The sequence below is a fragment of the Parasteatoda tepidariorum genome, chromosome X2, assembly GCF_043381705.1.
Source record: "Parasteatoda tepidariorum isolate YZ-2023 chromosome X2, CAS_Ptep_4.0, whole genome shotgun sequence".
Classification (NCBI taxonomy): Eukaryota; Metazoa; Arthropoda; class Arachnida; order Araneae; family Theridiidae; genus Parasteatoda; species Parasteatoda tepidariorum.
The window spans coordinates 57,476,206-57,500,765 of record NC_092215.1 but is presented as its reverse complement, the minus strand read 5'-3'; the positions used below and the strand labels follow the sequence as shown (position 1 = coordinate 57,500,765).

At 29.4% G+C, this 24,560-nt stretch overlaps 1 long non-coding RNA gene across 1 annotated transcript; it reads left to right on the top strand.

Moving 5' to 3' along the window:
- Positions 1-794: 794 nt before the first annotated feature.
- On the top strand, positions 795-20,536 carry LOC139427232 (uncharacterized). The gene is made up of 3 exons (XR_011638370.1): positions 795-1,131; positions 20,127-20,263; positions 20,337-20,536. It is a non-coding gene; the product is annotated as an uncharacterized lncRNA (long non-coding RNA).
- Positions 20,537-24,560: the final 4,024 nt, after the last annotated feature.

Here is a 24,560-nt window from a genome sequence, read left to right as displayed (position 1 = left end):
ATTAATTTTTTCGCAGGTTTTAAAACATTATTAATAGAAATTGCCTGCTACAAAACATTTGTCGAAAGAAAAGGTTGGAAATATTTAAATTCGAAAAAATAATAATCGAATATTTCTAATTACTGTTCTGAAAGTTAAAGAGAAATTTTAACAAGGTTACAAGAAAAAAAAAATGCCTAAAAGTAAAGCAAGAAGTTGGTTTTTATTTTTATTTTCATTAGCTCGCAATTTTAAATTTCCTTCAATGGATTTATGTTCTTTTTTAATAATTTTTTCATAATTATTACTAACCAAACAATAAAATCTTTATTTTTTTTTACCATCACTTATAACACGACGATAAACAATGTTATTGATAACTCTTTTCCAGTTGCGGAACATAATATATTGTTCTATAAACAATGTTTGAAGCAGGATAAGTTTGCTGCCAAGTGCAAGAATATGTTGAAAAGCCATGCATTGTTTTTCAAAGGGTGAAAAAATGACAACAACGTTTACAACGCCCAGCTACGGTAATAAATTAAACTACTAGCTGGAATATTAGTTTATCGTTTTCTGTTATTATTTTTCATTTGATTTATGAAATTCTCTTTAATCGTTTGCTTATTTGTTTTATTTAAATTCAATAAAATGCTTGGATGTTTTTTCTTTAATGGATTTTTAAAGGCAAGTATGTAAGCTCATGGGCACAGTCGGCCTTGGCCCTCTTAATGGGCTGTCGCGCCACTGAGTTAGTTAGTTATGTAAGCTCATTTTTCCATAAGTATACTAAGATTTACTGTTTTTTCTTATAGTTATTAGATAAATGGTTTTCGACGATGAATTTGTTTCTCTGTTTATGGTAAAATTTATCATAGATCAAAATTAAACGAAATAAACAGCAAATTAGTGTAGTTTATGTCATTTTCATCAACTATTTCCTTTCAGTGTTGCGTTTAATGGACTAAGGGCGAAACGAAACTTTTTAAAATGCATCGTCTTGTGTGTTGTTAGATAAAACTTTAATTATAGGTGTTATTAGATGAAACTTTATTTAGAGGTTACTATGGTGGAAATGATTTGTCATTAGTTAAAGAATATGTTAGTCGATGCATCTCCAATTTTTCACTGTTCCATTATAGCGTGATACAGGTAAGCAATTATTTATTAAAAATCATAAACCTGCTTAAATAAAGAATCAAATTACGATAAATAATGTTTTATTTTTAAAAAATTATATGGAGCTCCAAACTAAGGAGGATTCTTCATTGTTTTTTGTACATAAGAATTATTATGTATAAAAAATTTCCAAAATGGCGTGGAGGGTGTGGCTGCAGGTCTAAGCCCCACAGAAATCATAAATGCGAGTGTCATGTATACGTTAGAATAGTTTTCACCGAGGAAAGTTAGGGAATTCGTGTAATAGCTATTAAATTAATTTATTTATTGCCAAGGCTCTTTTTCTTACGCATTGGCGGAGACGAAGAATATTACAAAAAATAACGAATTTTAATGAATTCAAAACATTGGCAACCATATAATGGTTTTCGAATTCCATGCTAGGCAGATGTCGAGGGAATCTCTGAAACTAGATTTTATTCTACACTCAATTCTAGATTGCGGTATTTCCGATTATATTAGCGATTTTTATTCACTGAGGAAAGGATTAAATAAGATAATAATTTAGTTTTCAGGAAATATGTTATGAATATTTCAGTATGACAGGAACTAAACGTTATTTTCATTGAAACCATTTAAATAGTTTCGATGTTTTTCGTTAATAAATGTTTAATAATGTATAAGCCGTAGGCTAATTGGAAAATCCGGCTCCTGCTGACGTCTCTTTGCAATGTGCTTAACAAATAACGTTGACAGTTTAAAAAGAACCGGTTTTTCTAGACACAGAGTGAAAAGGCCGATCTTATGATGTTCTAATGACGAGAGACGATTCCTCAAACGGTTGAAGGTTCGAATCCAGCTGTTGTCATAATTTTTCTGAAAGAGTTTTATTATTATTTTGAAATTACTTATCTATTTTTGATGTATTTTTTGTTTAAAATTATCTTAATTTTTTTTCATTATATTTCTTTTCTCATTATGTGCAAAAACAAAACAAAAAAGAAACATAACAACGACAGTCAATTTTTTTTATGAATGATAATGAAAAATATCTACATACAAAGTAGTTCATAATAGTTATAAGCTTTCCGCTAGAACTTTTCAACAATTATAGTTTTGAAATGAAAATGAAATTTTGAACAGTAATTTTAAAATTATCTAGATAATCCGGATATCTTAAAAACATATCTGCCAATCACCGTCAATCGTAACTGCTTTTAAGACACTTTTTCGTAATTTCACTTCTATCTTCGTTAATGAAAATTGTAATAAATAGATTTTCAATGTCTAAATTGAAAAAAACCTATAAGCAAAATATAAGGAAGTAAACTGTTCAGTTATTTTTTTATTATTTTTTATACTGTTCTCTTATTTTTAAAATTTCGGTCCAAAGTGACCCCTGTTCAGCGGAGTTTCTTTAGACCACTAACTTATTTTCAGAACCAGATTTTTTAAGACTCAGGCAGGATACTTGACATTTTTGAATTTTATTGACATTTCTAGGATAAGTTCTTATAGTAAAACTATTAGATATATGTTTTTTTTTTTCGAAAAAGATTTTTTTATTCAAGGATTAAGTTTTTTCTGGAATTTTCAGAGAAACACATGCGATAATACTTTTTGCGGAGTTTGTGAACCATGACATTGATCATTATTTTGTGTTCTACTGCTTCCATACTAACTATTATGGCATACATACTTTCAGTGGACCTTTGCATTGAAGGTCAAAAGTCATTCAAAATCTTCGAAATTAAGCTATATTCTTAGACTTGACCGTCAATATCTACTTGTGCCAACAGTGAACCGCAAAGATTTATATTTTTGTGAATATATACCAATGAGTAGTACCTGTAAAAAAAAAGCATATATTTGGTGTACATGTGACGTGACCTTAAAATTAACCTTAAAGTAGCTAGAAACTGAAATTACGGACAACTTTCTAGGTCATTAACTACCTTCGCCGTAACTAGACAAGAAAGAAATTTGCTGGAAGAGAAGTCTTGAGTATAACAGAAACAAAATAAGTTCACAGATCTGTGGTTATGATCAAACTTTTATGTATAGTATAGGAGTTATAGGACTAAATTATGAGACCGGTATACAGAAAGAGTTATGGGAAAACCGTAAATGTAATTTAGGCCCAATATGAATATCTGAAGTTAACATTCTACCGTGAGGTGAGCTTTAGTCACTACCTATTAAGGGGACCGAAAAGTAATTTCGTTTCAGCGCATCAAATATTTGTTAGTCTTAAAAACCAATTAATTTCTTTTCGATCCATTTCGATTCTTTTTCGATCCGGCATTGAAAGGTTGTTGCTACCGAGGTGAATACATTATTGATTAAAAATAAAATCTTGATAGCAAATATCGAATGCTCCGAAACGACATTACCTTCTGGTCGCCCTAGTACAATTTACAGAGGGAAAGGGGGTAAAACTTACTCGCTATCATCTAGGCAAGTGAGATATAATGTTTTCGATGAAGCTTTCACGCTGAATCGAATGAAATCACACCCAAGTCGATAAATTTAATAATTAAGAAGTTATTTATGTTTTATATAGAAATAGAGAAAACTGTAACTCATACATATTTATGTGCCTGACACTGCTATACAGGCAAGTGATGTATTGATTCCAAAGTATTTTTTAAGAAATCGATAGGGGAATATTTCAGTTCACTAACAGTTTAACAGTTAGAAAAGTTTTAAGTAGATAAGGGCAAAAAAGTACATAACTGTATTTCTGATGTACAAATGTTTCATGCGTTTAAAAATATATTTCACAAGTTTGGTTCAATGTCAAAAATTTATGTTTTAGTTTGTGATATTTCCTTGTTTGTGTGAATTCCTAATTTTTGATGGTTTAATTTATATATATATATATATATATATATATATATATATATACAGGGTGGTCCCGAATTCATGGTACAAACTTTAATGGTAGGTACAGGACATTGTAACAATGATTTATTGTATAGGAATGTATAGTCGCAAGTGACGCGGTGAGGCGTAAACAGAAGAAATAACGGCCGAAAGGAAAAACAAAGATTTTATTGAAAGCGTTGTTGACAAGTGTCATGTTTACAGTAAGTGTTCAAAATTGCGTCCACCAGAAGCGATACATNTTTCTAAAGAGTAAAACAATTTTAAATCAATGGTAATTTAAATAAATAAAAATAATAAACTAAAAATTAAAATCAATAGATAAAATTTCTTTTTCGTGCAAATCCGTAAAAAGTTTGATATTATAATTATATTTGATTTTAAAATTATATTATACGATTAAACTATAAAATTATATTATAATATTCTTCCAAATTTAAAAATAATTTAATGCCCATAACTTTGAAAATTAAAAATAAATAAATAACAACAATTTTGCAAAAACATTAAAGAACATAAGAATATTATTCAATAAAATTTTAGCTTACTTTGAGTTTTCGATTTCCTAGAAATGTACTTTTAAATCGTTACTTTTTTTGTTTAGTACTTGTACTTTTACTTGTACTTTTTACTCGTTACTTTTTAAAATAAGAACTTTTTACTTTATACTCGTTACTTTTTTTAAAAATACTTGTACTTTTACTCGTTACTTTTTAAAAGTAACGTTGCCATATATGTATATGGGTGATTCTCTCGAAACATGACAATTCTGACCAAAAAATTTCTTCAAATTTAAAGTCTTCAAAATAATCTAAATTTTTTTTGTATACTTCTTTAGCTACGCTTATTAATATCTTATAGACAGCAATATAGTTTATTGACATTTGCTTGAGAAAAAAAATAAAATAAAAATTCACCAAATCTTGAATGCCAGGAAAATGACAGATTACCTTAGAAGTTTAAAAAACAGTTATTTTAATTTAATACTAAGTAACTCAACTTAAGTCTTTATGTTAGATGGACCATAAATTGCTTAAATTAATTCTTTTTATCCACTGTAGAAAGAAACAAAAAAATTTTTGCTGCTGATATGTACAGAATGAAATTGTGTATATAATAATCAATCATTAAATAAATAAATAACTTTGATTACATCCAAGCATATTACAATCATACATAAACTTGGTATTAGGTTAATATTTACTATCCCCCTTTACAGTATTAGCAGTTAAAAAGAATTTCTGGTAGCACTTCAATGTCCTGGCATTCATAAGCCAGGAAAATAACAGCCAGGATAATTACAAATTCGCTATTTTATAGCATATAACTTTACTTTAATTTAATATCTTGGCCGAAGGCGTTTATATTCTGCAGAAAACAACAGTATTTCTTAAAATAACTCAGATAAATCTATGTAGTTTTTGTTATTTATGATTTCAAGAAGCCAGGAAAATGACAGCATAAAAACCTACTCACCATGAAAAAATTTTTGAAATAGATTTTGAGCCAGAAATTGGTTCTTTATTCATGCAACAAGACATGTTTAGATAGGAGGTGTGATAATGATAATTATCACAAGATTATTCTCTCCTTAATATAATTTTTTTTTTTTTTTTTTTTTTTTAAATTTGCTTCACTTTTTTTTTTGTTGATATTTGCTTTAACTTTGTTTTCTTTAATTTGCTTTAATTTCGTTTCCTTAATTTGCTTTACTTTTATCATCTTAACTCTTAATTTCTTGTTTACGAATTCCTGCTCTTAACTTCATTTAACGTTCAGTTTATATTTAAATAATTTATCAATTTACAATGCACATGTTAATTACTGCATTTTTTTTTAATTATTAACTTTTATAGATTATTATTATACTTTATATTTTAATTGTGCAATATTAATTTATTTATAATTGTCTATTACTGTTTTTTTACTTTTTTCAGTTATGCACTGCCTTAAGAAATTTTCCCCAGTCTTTTCCTTTACTAAGGGTAATTTGATACAATCTCCGCTTCCTTCCTCTTGGTCCCCTCTTCCTTTAACTCCCATTTCTTTCCACACGTGGCACCTGCGTGGGAGGAATGTGGACCCTTTTGGTTGCAGCTGCATCCGCTGGTCAAACGTGAGAAATAGAAATATATAAGATTTTATGTCTTGTGCCCTTAACCTTGTGACATCTTCTTTTCTTTGACAAGGTGGGTGATTTTTTTTAATTGCGTACCGGACGGTAATCGTTAATTTTAACCTTTAGTCAATTTTGACCTTTTCTCATGGGAGCGTGAAGCCCCTTTGGTCGCACTGTCCGGTGCTAGTTTCTTCTATCGGCCAATAGTTTCTTCAGGGGTTGAATTTTGAACTGCCCACTTTTTTTTCATTGGCCTTTCTTTAAGATGTCCTTCCCTTTTTTCCCTCATTGGCTTTTCAGGAGGGACCCCGAGTTTTCTTAAGGCGATGCATGACGAAAAAAGGGTACATTCTCTCTTATTTCATGATATGAATGACATTTTTTATGACAAGATTTTTGGTTTGGTGATGTGAAAATTTCGATACATCTTGCGAAAAGGGTATCTTTTATTTTGAAGATTTGTGCTCATTTTTTTATGAGGAAAATTGTGTGTAATAGAATGTCCAAATGATCTAGTGCAACGTTTATTTGTTGGTGAATCTTTACCGTTTGTGGTAGCAATACGAAATAAATAAATGAATTTACTGGAGAAATGAACACTTTGTGTGTGCTTTTCCATCAATACTGTGTTAATCGCTACAAATCGCTGTGTCATCGTCATGTAGGATGAGTAGTCATTCCTTTGAATAGTTGCACAGATAATAATCAATCTCACAAGAATGTGGAACTCTAAAATTTTTGTATGCATTTTTCCTTGTCATTTATAATAGTTGTTATTGTTTATTGACTTATTTCTAAATTTATGACCCAATGGACCTATTGGGTTATTCGGTGTTCAACAATGCTGGACCACCACTATTCGGCCTATTTAACGCAATTTAATGCATAATATTTAACCTTACCCTATTCATTTAAATATTAATTTGTTTTAATTCCTTATGCATTCTTGTGGGTTTGCCTTGCCACATACACAATTTTCTTTATGGTTTTTCTAAGATCTCAAGTGCTAAAATTATAATCAATTGTCTCTCTAGTTTGATTATTAGTCATTAATTTTATAAGTCATTCACAATTAACCTTTTTTCTTATCTTAACAATTATTATTTTGTTTTTAATCCCTAACTTGCACTTTTTCATTTTTAAACTATTAAACTTTAAGAATTTTTTTGAATATTTAAACCATTAAAACATTAAGAGGAGGGTATCTAATCAATCTATTAACATAAGATATTGATTCCTAGCGCTATCTATTTTGTTTATAAATCACTAAATAAAAGTAGCCAGGAAAATGACAGATTTTCATGGGACAGACAGAAAAACAGAAAAATATAGACAGAAAAAATTATTTTAAACGAAGTGCAAATCCGTGACTAAAATTATGTACTAAAATTTTTTTCTTTGTTAATTTTTCCATGTGCAAATCCATTTCGGGCAAATCCGTGTTAAAATATTCTATTAAAATGTTTTTCTTTGATAATTTATATAATTTTTCCATGTGCTAATCCATTTCGTGCAAATCCATGGCTAAAATTATTTGCGAAACAGGCAATTTATGTTTCTATTTTATATTTTTTCTTAAATAAACATCTATCTTCTAAAACTATTTAAGGTCAATTTTTAAAATTATCCAGTATAATATTACCTTGCGCACATCCATTTCGTGCCCATCCTTGGTAACTAACAAATCAATGCACAATAACAAATCACTTCAGCAGTACAGTAAGAACGACACTTTAAAACCCTCTTGTTACACTCAATTTGCGCTTTTGTTTTCATATTTTGTAATCTGGCAATCTTTCTGCGAAAACATTTTTAAATCATTCTGGAAAAATTTCCGTCCATGTAAGTTGATCTGATTTCGCTACTCGCTTTATAGTCCATTTTTACCGTTTTTTTCTTTTTATTTTATTTCATTTTATTTTCTGTTTTTACATGTTATTTTTACTCATTTTTACTTTTTGTGTTCCATTTTATTTGTTGTAATTTTTATAAAATTTTTTTTGAGTGCTCCTTACACTATTGTATTAATATATTTTGCTTTGGCTTTATTGATACAATATCAGAAAGCACTCTGTTTTACGGATATAATCGTGTGGGCTGATAAAAAGATTATATCTTTTTCTTTCCGGTTTTTTAAATAAAATTTCATTTTTTTTTTGAGCTGTTGTTTGTTATTTTTTTACTTATTATTTCCCCTTTTTTCATATGTCTTTAATTTTTCTTTGTTTTATTTTTCATTTTGAAGAAGATATTCAACATATTCTTATTACTGCCGGAGTACCTCGTGGAAATGGTCAAGTAGAGAGATTGCACGAAACTCTTATCCCTATTCTCACAAAGTTAACCTTCGATAATCCAATGGACTGGTATAAACACGTAAACGATGTTCAGCGATTTATTAATAGTACAGTTTCCACCAGTACAAACAAAACGCCATTTCAACTTATGTTAAGAATACCCATGAAAAATAAAGAAGATTTACGGATTAAAGAAATTCTAACAGACGAATATGAAAACTACTTTATGAAGCAACGAGAAGATCTTAGAAGTGATGTACAGCAACGAATTATGGAAATTCAAGAGCAGAATAAATCAACCCACAACAGAAAGTGCAAACAACCCCACAAGTACAGAAAAGATGACTTAGTGGCGATTCAAAGAACAGAATTTGGAACTGGTTTAAAATTGCGTCCCAAGTTTCATGGTCCTTACAAGATTGTTAAAGTGAAATCCAATGACCGATACGAAGTAGAAAAAGTTGGGCAACATGAAGGTCCTAACTTAACAACCACTGCTGTGGACTATATGAAGCCATGGACAAATTAGTGCATATTTACTGATGGAACGATGCAGCTTTGATTTTTTTCCTTCAAAAAATTCCTATGTATTTGTTATGTTTGTTTTGTATACTGCTTTGTTTGTTTTTCTCTTTTCAGATTTTTTTTAGTCATTCTGTTTCGAGGACGAAACCCGTAGGATGCCCGAGTGTAACATGCGAGACTACAGCCTCTCTGTTAGTACGCCAGATGTCGCTCTCTTTAACGAAAAGCAACGAACTTTCTCGATGTAAATGAAGAGTTAGTCAGTTGATGTAGTTTCTAAGTGAAACTGGTTGTTTTTAGGTAAAACCTGAAACCTGTGTGGTTCGAACCTAAGTGGTTAGAGTCTATGTGACTCATGTTATTATTGAGGAATAAATATTATTGTTATTGTTATTGATCATATGGTTGATTGAATTAGTTGATGATAACCAACATCATCGCATTATGGTGTAGTTTGAAGTAACTCGGCATATATACCTGACATATATATATATATATATATATATNAACTACATTCTTGTTATGTTTTATATAGTCTGTAGCACTGCACTTATTTTATTTCAGCTTCCATCACATGGAAATTGAATATTGGTAAAACAGCATAATAATTCGCAATTTTAATATATTTACTTGTGTGGTACTTACAGTTAAATTTCTGAAAAGAATAGGGTTATTCAAATTTTCAAACTATCAAGAAAGTATGAAATATCTAAATGCATTTCAATGACTATTCGCAACAAATGTCTTTGTAGATCACTTGGTTTTGCACCAGACATGTTTCAAATCACGAATAGTTTGGAGTTTCTTTTCCCCTGATCCCAAAGCAAATATGCTTTCGGAAGCATATATTCTTCTATCAGTACTGACTTATTTCAAATACAATTTAAAATAACGTTCCTTTCTTTTTTACATTACTTTCTCTTAAACTCCAAAGTTATTACTCATTTTTCTTATTTAGGCTTTTTCTAAAACTGGTGTAGACAAGTTTAAGATGAAATCCTCCAAAATAAACTCGGTTAGCATCATGCAATCATGGGTTCGATCAGGAGCTATTTCTTTTTGGAATAGTTATGACAATTGTGTTAAAAATACCATGAATCTTAGATTTACTCTATTCATATCTATTTACGGGAAAGTAGTACAGTCAACCCCGCTTAAAGGAATACCATCGGTTCCAGCCAAATCTATGCTATTAAGCGGGTAATTCAATTAAAAGGGGAGTGCTATATTCAATCTTAAATTCTGAATTTTTGTGAAATTTTGCTTTTTAATGGTATTTAATGCGTAGTATAGCGTTTTGATCAAATAAACTCAGTTTTATGATCAATAAATAATTATAATTAAAACTTTCTACCTTAGTATCATAAAAAAATATCATTTAAAGTTACATAAAAATTAATCAATGTTAGTGAATCATGTTGGAACTAAAATATTATTTGATCCTATCCGAAAAAGTCTTGACCTAAAAACAAATCACTCTATCCCTTTTTCACATACTAAATGATGTGCGAGTGAAGTAAGTCAAACAGGGGTAAAACACCCTTTGTTTACTCCAATGTATAACTGGCAGCAAGACTTGATTAATTTTTCAACTTCATCCCAAACACCTACTAATGAATGAGAAGTCCCTATTGAAATTACCATCTTGTATCCTTATCTTAAAAAGGAAAATTGTATTTTAGCTGGTGAAACATTTCTCAAAAATAAATATTTTTTTTTTTCATTTCAGTACCACTTCTTCATGCAATTAAGCGGGGGCAAAAAACAACAAATAATCGTTTAAACGGGGAAATTTGACATTAGTTTAATATAAAATTATTTGGTTTCATTAAATTTTATTCGTATAAGCGGGTTATTCGATTATCCGAGGGGCGATTAAGTGGGGACGACTGTATTATAAAAAATCTAAGAATCAGCTAACGTTTTTGTAGCAAATTATCCTTTTGGAAATACTGATTGAAAATAATTATATTACAAGAAGAAGTCCAAATGTTTAAGATTGTCCTCTACATTTCTTATAAATCCGTTGTATTGTTATATTTTATACAGGGTGTTCCATAATGACTTCCCTTAATACACATCTTTTAGAAAGTATGCAAAATTATAAAGGCCGCACATTAGTATTTTTACGAAGAAACATTATTTAAAAATAATGATTCGCAATTGAAAATTATCAAAACTTGTTTAACGGACGGAGGGAACAAAGAAGAGTTGAAAGGCAATAATTAGAAAGTTCATGAGTCTATAGAACTGGATTTAATTTTTCATTCCGCCTTATCATTTAGTGATTTAATATATATTGAAATTACTTTTGTTTCTTCGTCACGTTGAAAATTATTTTGCGAAAACTAATTTGAATACCTTTTGATTAGAGACATATTAAAGGCAGTGATTATGGATCACCCTGTATGTATCAAGAGTAGATCAATTATGATTTCACAGTTTGCTTATGAAAATAAGATAAAGATGATTAAAATCATATAACTTTCTTCATACTCCTTTATCAACCAAGTTTAAAGAGTTCTCTTAATTTTAAAATGTGCACTGAGTCCCCTCCCTCGAAAAAATTATACCAACCTGAATATTTTTTGTTTTGTTATTTTTTCATAATTTTATACCATTTTTAATTTCACTTAATTGAGGAAATAAAGTTAAAAACTAACTTATAGTTTGCTTATTGAAAGAACTCCTCTTGCAAACAGCATCTAAGACGCTATGGAATCTAGTAATAGTGCATTTCAAAAAGAGGAGTTTCTCTCTCTCCTGATTCTATTTCTATTGCCGAACCGAGCTATCCTAAATAATAAACCTTAAAGTAGTTAAGCCTCGAAACCAGAGTCACCGCCACTGCTAAAGACGAGAGGAGTTCTTTTCATAGACAGAAACCCCTTAGTGAGTTGACCACTTATGGAAACTAGAAAGGGCTTCTATTTCATCCTTTCCTTCTTATGATGTTCAGCTTTTTGAATATTATTTCTTTTATTCATTGAAAACAAATGTCTGTAGAAAAACATTTCTTCCAGTTGCAATAATTTGGCTTTCAATGAACGAATTTCTAGAAATATTCTTTGATCTATTCTTTGAAGGAATAAACTGAGTTTGTCTAAAATAAGATCTTCCAGACATTCGTCTGAACCTGTGCCTGTGACTATGGTAATGAGGTATGACTATTTCAAGTAGGGGTGCAGTGTCACTGTTTTGAAGTGGTTTCGCCTCGAATCGGAGAGAGAAAGAGAATCTCTTCGGTCCTACCCTCCTTAAAATGCGCCATTCTTGCTTCCATAGCACCAGACGGCTTCAGACTTTGTGGCGGGAGGAGTTCTTAGCGTAGACAAACTTATCCTCTCTTGGAAAGGTGTTTTCATTGTGAGATGAGCTTTTGAGTTAGGATAATTTTTGAGACTGATTGTGATAATTTTTTTACATGAAATTTCACAAAAGAAGAAAAAAAAAATGGAAATTTTAATCGATAAAAGCAGCCTCAAGAAGACATTAAAATTTTATGTAGCAAATATCCTGATGTATATTTTAATTTTAGAAATGCGATTAATTGCAAAGTCATGTTAAAGTAATTATATTTGTTTATACTACTTTCAAAAATAGTACAATAGAAATAAATATCTAAAAATAACATTTTATAAGAAATGACTTATCCTCTTCTATGAGTTGAAGCACTAGTAGTTAATTTATACACGTTATTTCGGCATGTCTCCGGAACTTTTAGGCGAATCAAAAAATGTGTGCCCACAATTATAAAATTCCTTTTTCTAATGATAATTTTATGTAAGAAAATAATTTCTATAGTTTGTTATTATTTGATTTAAAAATTCAATCAGCTTTTATATCTTTTTATTTAAAACTAACTAGTACATTGTAAAATTTGAATATCTTACGATTTAACCTCTTTTGACCGTTATTAAATAAAAAAAATCAATGCTTGTTAAATTTTTACTTTGGATTATTTTTATATAAACGAGTTTTATAATGGTGTCCAAAAAGTTACTGATTTGTTTTAAAAGTTTCCGAGAAATTGTGAAATGCATATTAAGTGAAATTAAAATTAAGAACTTCCTTTTCATTGGCAACTACTCTCCATATTTGGATGCTTAGAAATTCAAATGTTTCGGGGGAAAAAGTATTTATTTAGTAGTATTCAATTACTTATAAAAATTATGCAATTATTTATTCAGATAAAGTATGATTTTGAGTTCGTTTTCGTAACCATTTTAATAGTTAGCATTCAATTAGCATATCTGAGCTCGATTCTTCAGCCTTTTAAAATTGGCTAAATCCGATCCTTGGAACAAAAGCTTTCAGCTGGTTATTTTCTTTTAGCTCATACTATAACTTTTTTTGGGTATCATTAGCAATTATGGTCTTTTTTATTTCTGATTCGATAGCTTATTTCAGAGATAATTAATTAGAATGTTTTAAGTGCATGAAAATCCAATCATTGGATACAAAGTTATTGATAGTAATATCTTTTTTAATTCCCTGTGCACCTAAACAAACAATAAAATCTTCAAGTTTATTTGTTAAATTACCTTGAAAGTTATCAAAAATCTCGATTATTGCTATTTTATAAGAGAATGAATGATTAAATGCTTATTAAAAGAAAGGCCTTGACAGTTATCTGATACATCAAAATGAAGATTTTTCCTCCTTTGTCTTATTTCATACACCAAAGAATACTGCTGAGACATTTTCGGCTGACATATTTTTTGGAGTCAGACACATTTTCCAATTTTTATTTTCTTCATCAAAAAGGAAGTCGGTTTTTGTACTTGGCCTTTCCAGAGTTAAAGCGAAGCAAATCCAGCTCGAATCCAGTTTTAAATCCAGCTTAATCCATTAAAAAAATTCAAGAAGTAAAAATTTATTTTAATCCGGCAATTAACACTAGTAAGACTGAAACTTAGTATATACCTATATTGCCCAAAAGCAGTCAAAATGACTGGATTGTGAAACAGTAACTAATGTGTAAAGAAATATGTTTTAAATTAATTAATATTTTTTTATTGTTTTCAGTTATATAACAAGTTATTAGTAAATATTAACAATAAAAAAATTACATATTGTACAATAGTCATAAAATTTTAAGATATTGTGTCATTATATACATCACTGTTTTTCGAATTGAAATTAAAAAGCAGTCAAAATGACTTCCTTGGACAATCTAGTGTTAAATATAGTTGATATTTTTAACCTTTTTTTTCTTCCTTTTTTCAAGGATTAAATTTCTTTCAAGGATTTTTTTTAAGGATACATGAGCATGAATTTAAAAATCATTTTATTTTGAAACAAATATTTAGGAGGACTTTCCTAATTGAATCATAAAAATTTGTTCATTTCACTTAACGAAACTGTCAATAGTTATTACCTTATTTTGTTGTTATTCTGTTAATATAGGAAATATCTAAAAAAGAAATTCAATTTTAGAATTTGTTTTATTTTTATATGTTATATGTTTTTATATGTTTGTTTGTTTTACTTGTATATATGTTTTTAATTTTAGTATTTAATACTTTTTCTTTATTTATGTAAATGTTTATTAGCTTTAACTTAATGTTTAGCCTGTTTTTTTTATTTATTTAATACATATACTTCATTGTGAACCGTTTCAGTCCCATATATCTCCATCATTAATACCTTATAAAAATTAAGCACTGTAAAATAATTGTGTCGCTCTTTGCACTATGAAACTAAGATAAATAAAGAAATTGCGATATTTGAATTCTAATTAATATAATTATTGCTGAATATCCCTTTAACACCAACGCGCACGTAAATCTTTGTAGATCTTCATGATTCATGCACATAACTGGAGTTTTGTCAAGTTCCATCCGCAACAGAATTCCCGTAGCGACGAAGGTACAGGTAGAAAAAGGGGGTGTGAAAGACGGGGTGAGATTTCATCCTTCAGTAGAGATTAGGGGATTTCTTCATTTTTCCCCCGGCGTGTGTGATGGGATGGGGAAAACTTCAACGCAGCAGCCAGTCGGACGCCCATATTTCAAATGGATAAACACTGGTTTTTTTCAAAAGGTTTCTTCCGCCAAGTAAATATCCTGCTAGGCTTGTAATAACAGGACTACATCCCTGTTATCAATGGTTACAATTAGCTCAAATAATTCATTCCTGAATCAATTATTCCTCCATTAGTTTTATTTACGGGTAGGCTGGTAGCTATAACGTTTCACATCCACTCTCCACAAGGGAGGAGGTGGACAAAACTCCGGATGGATCCAGCACATCTTACATCGAACACATCATACATCAAGAGTCACGCGAAAACAATCGCTCCTGGATTATATACTAATATAAAAGGAGGTGAAAAGGCTCAATCATCGCATACCTTGTAACCCTACGCATTAAGGAAAATAATTTAATGCTTCCTAATATGGAAGTGAAAGAGGGAAAGATTCTAAAAATAACTCCTTTGAAATATAAATCGAATTATTATTCATTGGTATGTTTTCAGCCTTGAAGTTCCAAAATAGAATATCTCTACAACTATTCTTTACCAAAGACATTTTATGAAAAGAGTTTTAATGTTTTTATTAATACGAAAGTATTTATAATTTTTGTATTACANACCCCTTTATTAATAAGAACAAAAGAACACGTAGAATATTAAGAAAAACAATAAGTTTTATTTATTGCGCATAAGCTGCAAGTGAATAGAACTCATAAAATAAGTTCAAAATGTTGAGAAGACAAGGGGAAAAATGCAGAACATTGAAAAAAAGGGAAAAAAAAGAAAAATAACAATAAAAATAAAAATAACAAAAAACCGGAAAAAAAGACGACAAATTTGAAAAAATCCGAAAAATAAAAAGATATAATCTTTTTATCAGCTCACACGATTATATCCTCAAAAAAGGGTGCTTTCTAATATTACATTAATATAGCCAAAGCAAAATATATCAATGCAATAGTGTGAGAAGCACTCAAAAAATTGTTACAAAAAAATTACAACAAATAAAGTAGAACACAATAAGTAAAAATATCACGTAAAAACAGAAAATAAAATTTAAAAAAAAAAAAAAAACAGAATAAAACATGAAATTAAATCTATAATGCGAGTAGCGAATTCAAATGAACTTACATGAACGGGAAATTTTTCAAGAATGAATTAAAATATTTTCGTAACGAGATTGCCAGATTGCAAAAATTGAAATCAAAAGCGTAAATTGAGCTAAAGACGTTACTAGGGGAATTTTGTATTCTTGCTGCATTAGTGAAGTGCGTTTGATTTGTTAGTTACCAAGGATGGGCCCAAAAATGGATGTGCGCAAGGTAATATTATACTGGAAAATTTAAAGAAGTTGACAATAAGTAATTTTAGAAAATAAATATTTTTTAAGAAGAAAAGATCTTTAAAATGGAAAAGAGTACGAAACATGTTTTCCCCATAGTTTTAGCCACGGATTTGCCCGAAATGGATTTGCACATGGAAAAATTAAATAAATTAATAAAGAAATTTTTTTAATAATTTATTTTAGCCACGAATTTGCCTGAAATGGACTTGTACATCGAAAAAATTAACAAAGAAATTTTTTAGTAAATAACTTTTGCCACAGATTTGCCCGAAATCGATTTGCACATGGAAAAATGATATAAATTAGCAAAGAAAATTTTTAGCAAACGAATCTACAATAATATGCGATTAACTCAATGATTTTACATAGAATTTTATTATTTTAGTTGGGTATCCATTGTTTTTTTTATCAAATTTTGAAAGAGTTTATCTATTTGTTTTTTGGATAAATAAATATTACTACATATTCTCTTAATTCTATCCATTTCATTAAAGGTGGTATTTAAATAGATGTTCCTTGAAACATTAGAATTCCAAGTAATACTTGGAATTCTAATGTTTCTAGGAAAAATTTTCTTTGTTAATTTATATAATTTTTTCATGTGCAAATCCATTTCGGGCAAATCCGTGGCCAAAATTTTTAATAAAAAATTTATTTTTGTTAATTTATATATTTCTTTCCATGTGCAAATCCATTTCGGGCAAATCCGTGGCAAAAGTTATTTATTAAAAAATTTATTTGTTAATTATTTCCAAGTGCAAATCCATTTCAGGCTAATCCGTGGCTAAATAATTTACTAAAAAAATTTCGTTGTTAATTTATATAATTTTTCCATGTGCAAATCCATTTCGGGCAAATCCGTGGCTAAAATTATGTCGAAAACAGGCAATTCACGTTTTGTACTTTTTTCTATTTTATATATCTTTTTTTCTTAAAAAATATTTATTTTCTAAAATTACTTATTGTCATCTTCTTTAAATTATCCAGTATAATACTACCTTGCGCACATCCATTTTCGGGCCTATCCTTGGTAACTAACAAATCAAACGCACTTCACTAATGCAGCAAGAACGCAATTGAATACAAAATTCCCCTAGTTACGCCTTTAGCTCAATTTACGCTTTTGTTTTCAATTTTTGCAATCTGGCAATCTCGTTACGAAAATATTTTAAATCATTCTTGAAAAATTTCCGGTCTATGTAAGTTCATTTGAATTCACTATTCGCTTTATAGATTTAATTTCATGTTTTATTTTGTTTTTTCTTTATATTTTATTTTCTGGTTTTGCGTGATATTTTTACTTATTGTGTTCTATTTTATCTGTTGTAATTTTTTTGTAAAAATCTTTTGAGTGCTAATCACACTATTGCATTGATATATTTTGCTTTGGCTATATTGATGCAATATTAGAAAGCACTCTTTCTTGCGAATATAATAGTGGGAGCTGATGAAAAGATTATACCCTTTATTTTCCGGATTTTTTGAATTTTTCTTTTCTTCCGGTTTTTTGTTATTTTTATTCTTCTTCTTCTTTTTTTCCCCTTTTTTCATTGTTCTGTAATTTTTTCTCTACATTTTGAATATTTCTTTTTTAAAACAGTTTATTTTTCTCTTTTTCCTGGAAAAAGAAAGAACCAAAAGTTTCGAGAATTTTTCGTGGAAATCTCGTTTTGCAGGAATGAGTATGAAAGGGTGGAAAGTAGGCCAAATATCTGACTAGTCATCAGAGCCATTTGATGAATCCAGATGACAATCTGTCTTCTGAGACCCTTTAGAGGCCCAAACTGTTACCCAACTAAAGAGCCTAGAGCGATAGATCGGGGTTAAAGTATGAAGGGGTTCTTAGCCTAGTATTTTGAAAGTAGGAAAAGTCTTTCACTGTCATTGATTTTGTAAGACTTATTTTTAGGTTCGGTTAAAACAATACCTTAAGAAAAATTTGTTATCAAAGCGTTTCACAACTTGTTTCGGAGCCTATAATTAATATCATATTCCACGCATTTAATATCAGTTTCGTAAAACACGTAATGAATTCTTACGTATTATAATGATTAAGTTTCGGTTATTAGTAACATTTGATTTTTTTTACTCTTTTTCTTTTTTTTAGGGAATTCCTGATATTTTTCCAATTAAATATATATGTATTTTTTTTATATTTACTTCATGTCAATTTTGAAAAAGTGAAAGAAATTTGTTGGTATTATAATATCTACGGACCGTTTTTTAGTGATAATTATATTTTTGTATTTTATTTATTATTATTTTTACTCTTTTAGAAAATTTTGAGATTTTTTGTTTAAAAATATTTTTTTATGTCATGTTTAATATTTATTTTATGTCAATTTTGTAAAACGTGAAAGAAATTCTTTGGTATAATAATGACTAAAACCCCTTTATTAGTGATAATTGCATTTTTATTTTACTCTTTTTTTCTTTCAGGGCATTTATGAGAATTTTTTTTAAAGGAAGGTATTTTTTACATTTATTTGTTGCCAGTTTCGTAAAACATGTAAAACAATTCTTTAGTATCATATTGACTAAGATTTAGATTATAATAAAATTGCATAGATTTTTCTCATTTCTTAAAATTTTTTTTTTTTTTTACTTTTTTCTATCTTTTACTGTTTTTTTTCCTTAAGGCATTTCTTTGCATTTTAGGGAATATTTTTTGAATTCGAGAGAAATTTCCAACTTAAAGTTTGTTTTAGTTTTAGGCCTTCTTTTTATGGGACTTTCCTTATTTAAAAACATTTTTGCCTTTTATATTGCTAGAGTCAATATCTCTCAAAGCTTTGTTTTCATTACATACTATCTCACCAAGTTATTATTTATTTTAAACTTTAGTGATTTTCTTTAATATTCGTAAGCGGCAGAGGGACTAATATTGAAATGCAAACAAATGAAATTATTCACTCAGAAATTCTCAGTGGTAAAAACTTTTCTGTAGTTACAAGAAAAAAAAACTAAAATGTTAAACAGCAAATAAAGAACAAGATTTTTGTAGCAGAAAAGTAATTTTTGCTTTAATTACTACTTATTTGCCGTTTTCAATTATAGAAGATATTTTGTAATGTATGAATATGATTCTTGCATATTTTGTTGTGGCTTTTGATATGCTTTTCTTTAATAAACGGAAAATGCAGTGAACAAATAACTTCTGTGTCTACATAATGTGGAAGGAAAACTGTGGACATGTAAATATTGTTAAGGTTCCCACAATTCTTCGAAAAAATTAACAATGGAAGTAAATTCACGTTAATGCTAGTTGGAATTACCGTTTTTAAGATACCGCATTTGAAGAGCAACACACACATGCTAGTATGAAACCCATGCCCGGAAATGTAGTCACACGCCGCTAGGAGCTCTTCCCTATTGTGAACTGTTTCTTCGTGAAGTTCTGAAAAGATCATAATTGGGATGCGCCCCTAGCTGCGTATGGCGATATTTCCGGGCATGGGATGCTAAGCAATTTTAATCCTGATGATATGCCCTAACTCCCCTAGAATTTCATCGCAACATTCATGCGACCCCCTGTTATGTATAACGTTTTAAACTTGTGCATTTCGAAAAAAAAAAACTTAAAAGTATCATTAAAAAAATTGTAGATTTTGAAACAAAATTAATTTCAGATTTGTAATCTCCATATTCGAATTAGGCAGTATCAAGTATTTGTATATATCTGACAAAATTTTTTATCATCAGTGTTATTTTTGCGAAATATTTAATTTATTTTAAAAATTTCGTGAGGATATTAAGCAATTTTAATTTTTTTTCCTTGTAAAGTATTGTGCAAATTAAGGGAAAATAAATATTTAACATATTTTCAGAGTTTTCTTGAATCAAATATTGATTTCACTTGGAATCTCTTAATTTTTTTAGCTGTTGTGAATTGGGAACTACCGATGGAATTAAAAAGATGGTATTCAAACTGTTTATTTCCTCCGCGCAGGTCCAAAGCCAATGAGTGTCGAGCACACGTTCTTCGAAAGCTATGTAGAAGCTAAGCCAAGTGATAAGTATTACGAATTCCCATTTTAATTTTTATCATCAGATGTCTAACACAACAGTGAATACTTAATAATCTTATAGCAATAAGTGCGTGGTGAACACTCTATCCATCTGGGGACCCGCTGAAAGGGAGTTCGAATCCCAGCGATGAGATCGCAATATTTCCTCCATTCCTTCAAAACATCAAGAGTTTCCTACTTCCCTCAATTGAAGATCCTGGACTACTGAAATACGACACTTTGATTTACACATACAGTGGCAGCATGATGGAGCTGCTTAACACAAAGGTGTGTGTTTTTTCTCATCTCTTATTATAGATGGCACCTCTAGATAAATTAATTAGGCCACATTCTTCTGTTCACTTCACAAAACACAACTCAACCACAACCTAACTTTACTGCCCATTTTCTAATAAAAAGCCTAACATAACATGAGTTCAATGTTCAGATTTCATTTTTACGATTTTGAAACCAGTTTTGCTGATAGTTGTAAATTTTTACAAAACCGTATGGTTTTGTATACGAGGTTCTTTTTTTACCATAAACAGTTGTCAACGGTTTCAAATCCGTAAAGGTATAGAAATGTTCTCTGCCGTAAAATTTACAGTTGATTGGATGTACAGACAGGTTATTTTATCGCAATTTTAGAAGGAAAATTCTAACAGTTAGAATTCAAGAAAAATCGAGACTCAGTGAAGTTGTTATGCACACATTAAGCTAAATCATTTATTGAAATTAGGTTTGTTAAGATTGTTTTCTCAAGGCAGTATGTTTAGACTAAAAACAGTTCAATTTTGAATTTGCTTGCCTTTTTAGAAAATTAATAAAGATTAAATAAACAAAGATTAAATAAACAAAGATTAAATAATTGTTCTTATGATTTGTCTGCAACAGCAGCAGAACATGCCAGTTATCAAAATGAGCTTATATATGCATCATTCAAATTGAAGACAAACGTTTAAATTTCAAGAAAACAAAAATACTATACATGTTTCAAATATTATTCATTCAGCGTTTTAAGCAAATTTTAGCCCTACTCTTCTTCTTCCCTATAAATATAAACTTCTTTTTTTCGAAGATTTTTTTGCATTTTTTAATTGTATCTTTCCTGCGATCGTTTTTTCCCCTATTTATTCCTAACTTAAATAACAATTGTATTTCCCTCAAATATACTTGTTTTAATACAATTATATGTACATTTTTGAGGAATGTTTCATATTGAAATTCTTGTTTAATAAGATTTTCTACTTTGATAATGATATTTTTAGGTTATCAAAACCTGAGCTCTAATAATGATCAATATCAAATGAATTTCTTTAATCATTTCATTCACAAAATCATAAAAAATGCTTCAAATGTAGGAAAAAGTTATGTATTTTTCATCGTTGCGGAAAATTAGTATAATTCTTGGTTTTAGATAATTAATTTTATAGTGTCTTAATTATACGATATGGTTAGTGTTTTTCTCCCAATTTCATCCTTATTTCCGAATATTTTATAAGTTTAAATTTTGATCATCATAATACTCGTGTCTTAAGTCCTTTTTGCTTTTTTAAATTGTTTTCCGCTTTTTTAAATTGCGTCCTTTGCTTCTTTACAACGCAATAAAAGATTTCTCTGATTTAAAAATAATATTAGAGGATTATATGAAAATTAGGAAATTCGAATATATCGACCATTATCTAACATCAGCATTTAGTATATCGAAGTATATAATTATAATATTTTAAATATTTATCAATAATTTACTCTTATTAATGATGGAAATCATTAACGTCTTTTTTTAAAAAAATCAATAAAAAGTAATCAACTTAACCCTTAGGAAAATTTGCCATAGGTTTGCCATAAAAAAATGCCATAGGATATTCCTATGGGGTTTTGCCTATGGCAAAAATTTGCCATACACTTTTGCCATACATGTATGGCAAAATTTTGCCATACGTATATGGCAAAATTTTACCATAGGCAGAACCCCATAGGAATATCTTATGGCATTTTTTTATATGGCAAGTTTTTGCCATAAAACTAAAATGTGCTACAGCTTATGACGAAATATTTTTCCATAGGCTATGGTACACCTTTGCCATACAGCTATGGCAACATTTCTCGTTGATATTTTACCATACATCAAAAAATAGTTACTTACAAGAATCTTTCGCAATGGATATTAAAAATGCAAAACTTAATAATTGTAGAATAAATATATATCCAGAAAGCTTTTTTTTAAAAAAATTTCTTTGATAAACTTCTCCTGTTTCACATGCAGAATCCTTTCTGAATGCTGTTCTTATTCAAATAAATTTTAAATGGTTAGTACTAACCGTTAGAAAATGGGTCCGGCCGTCGGAGCGAGTGGGGAAAGTATTGGTTATGTTGATTAGGAACAAAATATATTGAGTACAGGCAACCAATATTTGTTAAAACTGTAAAAAACAAGAAAATAGAAAGTGAGTCTGGAGGTCGGAGCGAGTATAAAAAACGTTAATTTGATTGATTGGTATCATAATTAGTTAGATAAGCGTCAGATATTAGAGGAACCTAAAAGAAAGCGAAGTAAAATAATGGTCCGATGGTCGGAGCGAGTATGAAAATTTTTTAAATTTTGATATGTGATACTAAGCTAAAAATTAAACAGACTACTAAAACAATAAAATACTATGAAAACTCAAAAGATAAAGAGTGGGGCCGGTGGTCGAAGCGAAATTAGTTTAAAATAGACCAAACGGGACAAAAGCCGAATATGTAACGGTGCTACCAGTGGTGGCATGTGAACAAAATTTTATCTATAAAAAAGATGGTATTAGACTATGAAAAGCTAAGAATAGAAAACAGGCTAAATTAGTTGATCCCCTACTAGTGAGGGATATAAAACTCAGAAAATTTATGTTGAGTTGTGTTAAGCACAGTTAGAAAAGAGAACGCAATATAGAAACATTGGTAAATACAAAACATGTTTAAGACATGATTAAAATTGGTAAAATTAATAATTGCTATTGACAAATTGACACTTGGTCAGGGATAGTAAATAAAAATTAATTGGGTATAGGGAATCGCTATGACGAAAAAGTTGTAAACTTAAGGAAAGATTAAATTGTTAAAAGCATTTTTGGTAACAGCAGCAGATGATATGGCCAGGGACTGTCCCGTTGATAATATTGAAGCAAAATAATTGTCAACCAGTAATCCAGCAAATCTAGTTAAGTGATGACCCTAAGCTATGTATAAATATGTAACAGAACATTGTACAAATATATGTGGATACTTAAGAAATATTAGTTGTAAGATAGTAAAACACAGAGACATGATAAAAAAAAATTTAATGGCAAGCAAAAATTAAACACAAAATAAAAATATAAAGCCCTAACGTATGTAAGATAATGTAAAAAAGCATTGCAAGAACCTAAGTGGAATTAAAATCAAAAACTAATGAGAATGTAAACACTGACTTTGATATTGATATATGACAGCAATAAAATGAAATTATCACCGAACAAGTTAAAAGAATTAAAAAATTTTAATTATTAAAGAAATGATGATCTGGCTTGATCATAAGCACTTAACCGCGTTTTTCATCATGAAGATAGTTTACAAATTGCTATGGGGAATAGAACACCATTAATAATGGAAAAGTGATGTGACTTTAAAAATTTATATAAAATCAGAGGGAGGGGATAAAATAAAAAGAAAGATGTCGTTTAATCAGAAACAGTTGGGAGAAAGAAATATAAAAATTTTAGATAAAAATATAAACAGCAAGATATTAATTAAAGTGTACAAAGTCAGCGTTAACAAATAGCAAAATTTAACATAGCGAAAACCTATACCCAATCGCGACATATTTTAAAAAGATACAGATAATAAAAGTACCAGACTGCCGGAAATTAAAAACTTAATAAATTCAGAAAAATAATCGCATAGGCGTTTGCAATAAAATGTTTTTGACCAAGAATGAGATTGAAAAAATATTAAAATAAGTCGCCAAAGTTAGCGAAAGATTCCACTTGAAGTGGATGACACGTTAACATGGCGGTCTGATACTCTAAGCCTAAAAGAATGGAACATCGGATTTCAAACACTCAAAAATAGGAAAATTGGCCACCCGGAAGCCGGAAAAGACTCACCAGGAATGCGTTGCGGGATTACATGTTGAATTTAATTAACTTCGGGGTGAAATAATGGATATTTATTTCTTTTAGAAGATGTTTTTGAGGACTCCATAGAAGTTGTTGTTTCGTTGGTGGAGATCTAGATCAGCTTTTCTCTATGGTATACTGCCATACAAATCTTTAAGGTTACCATTGGCCTA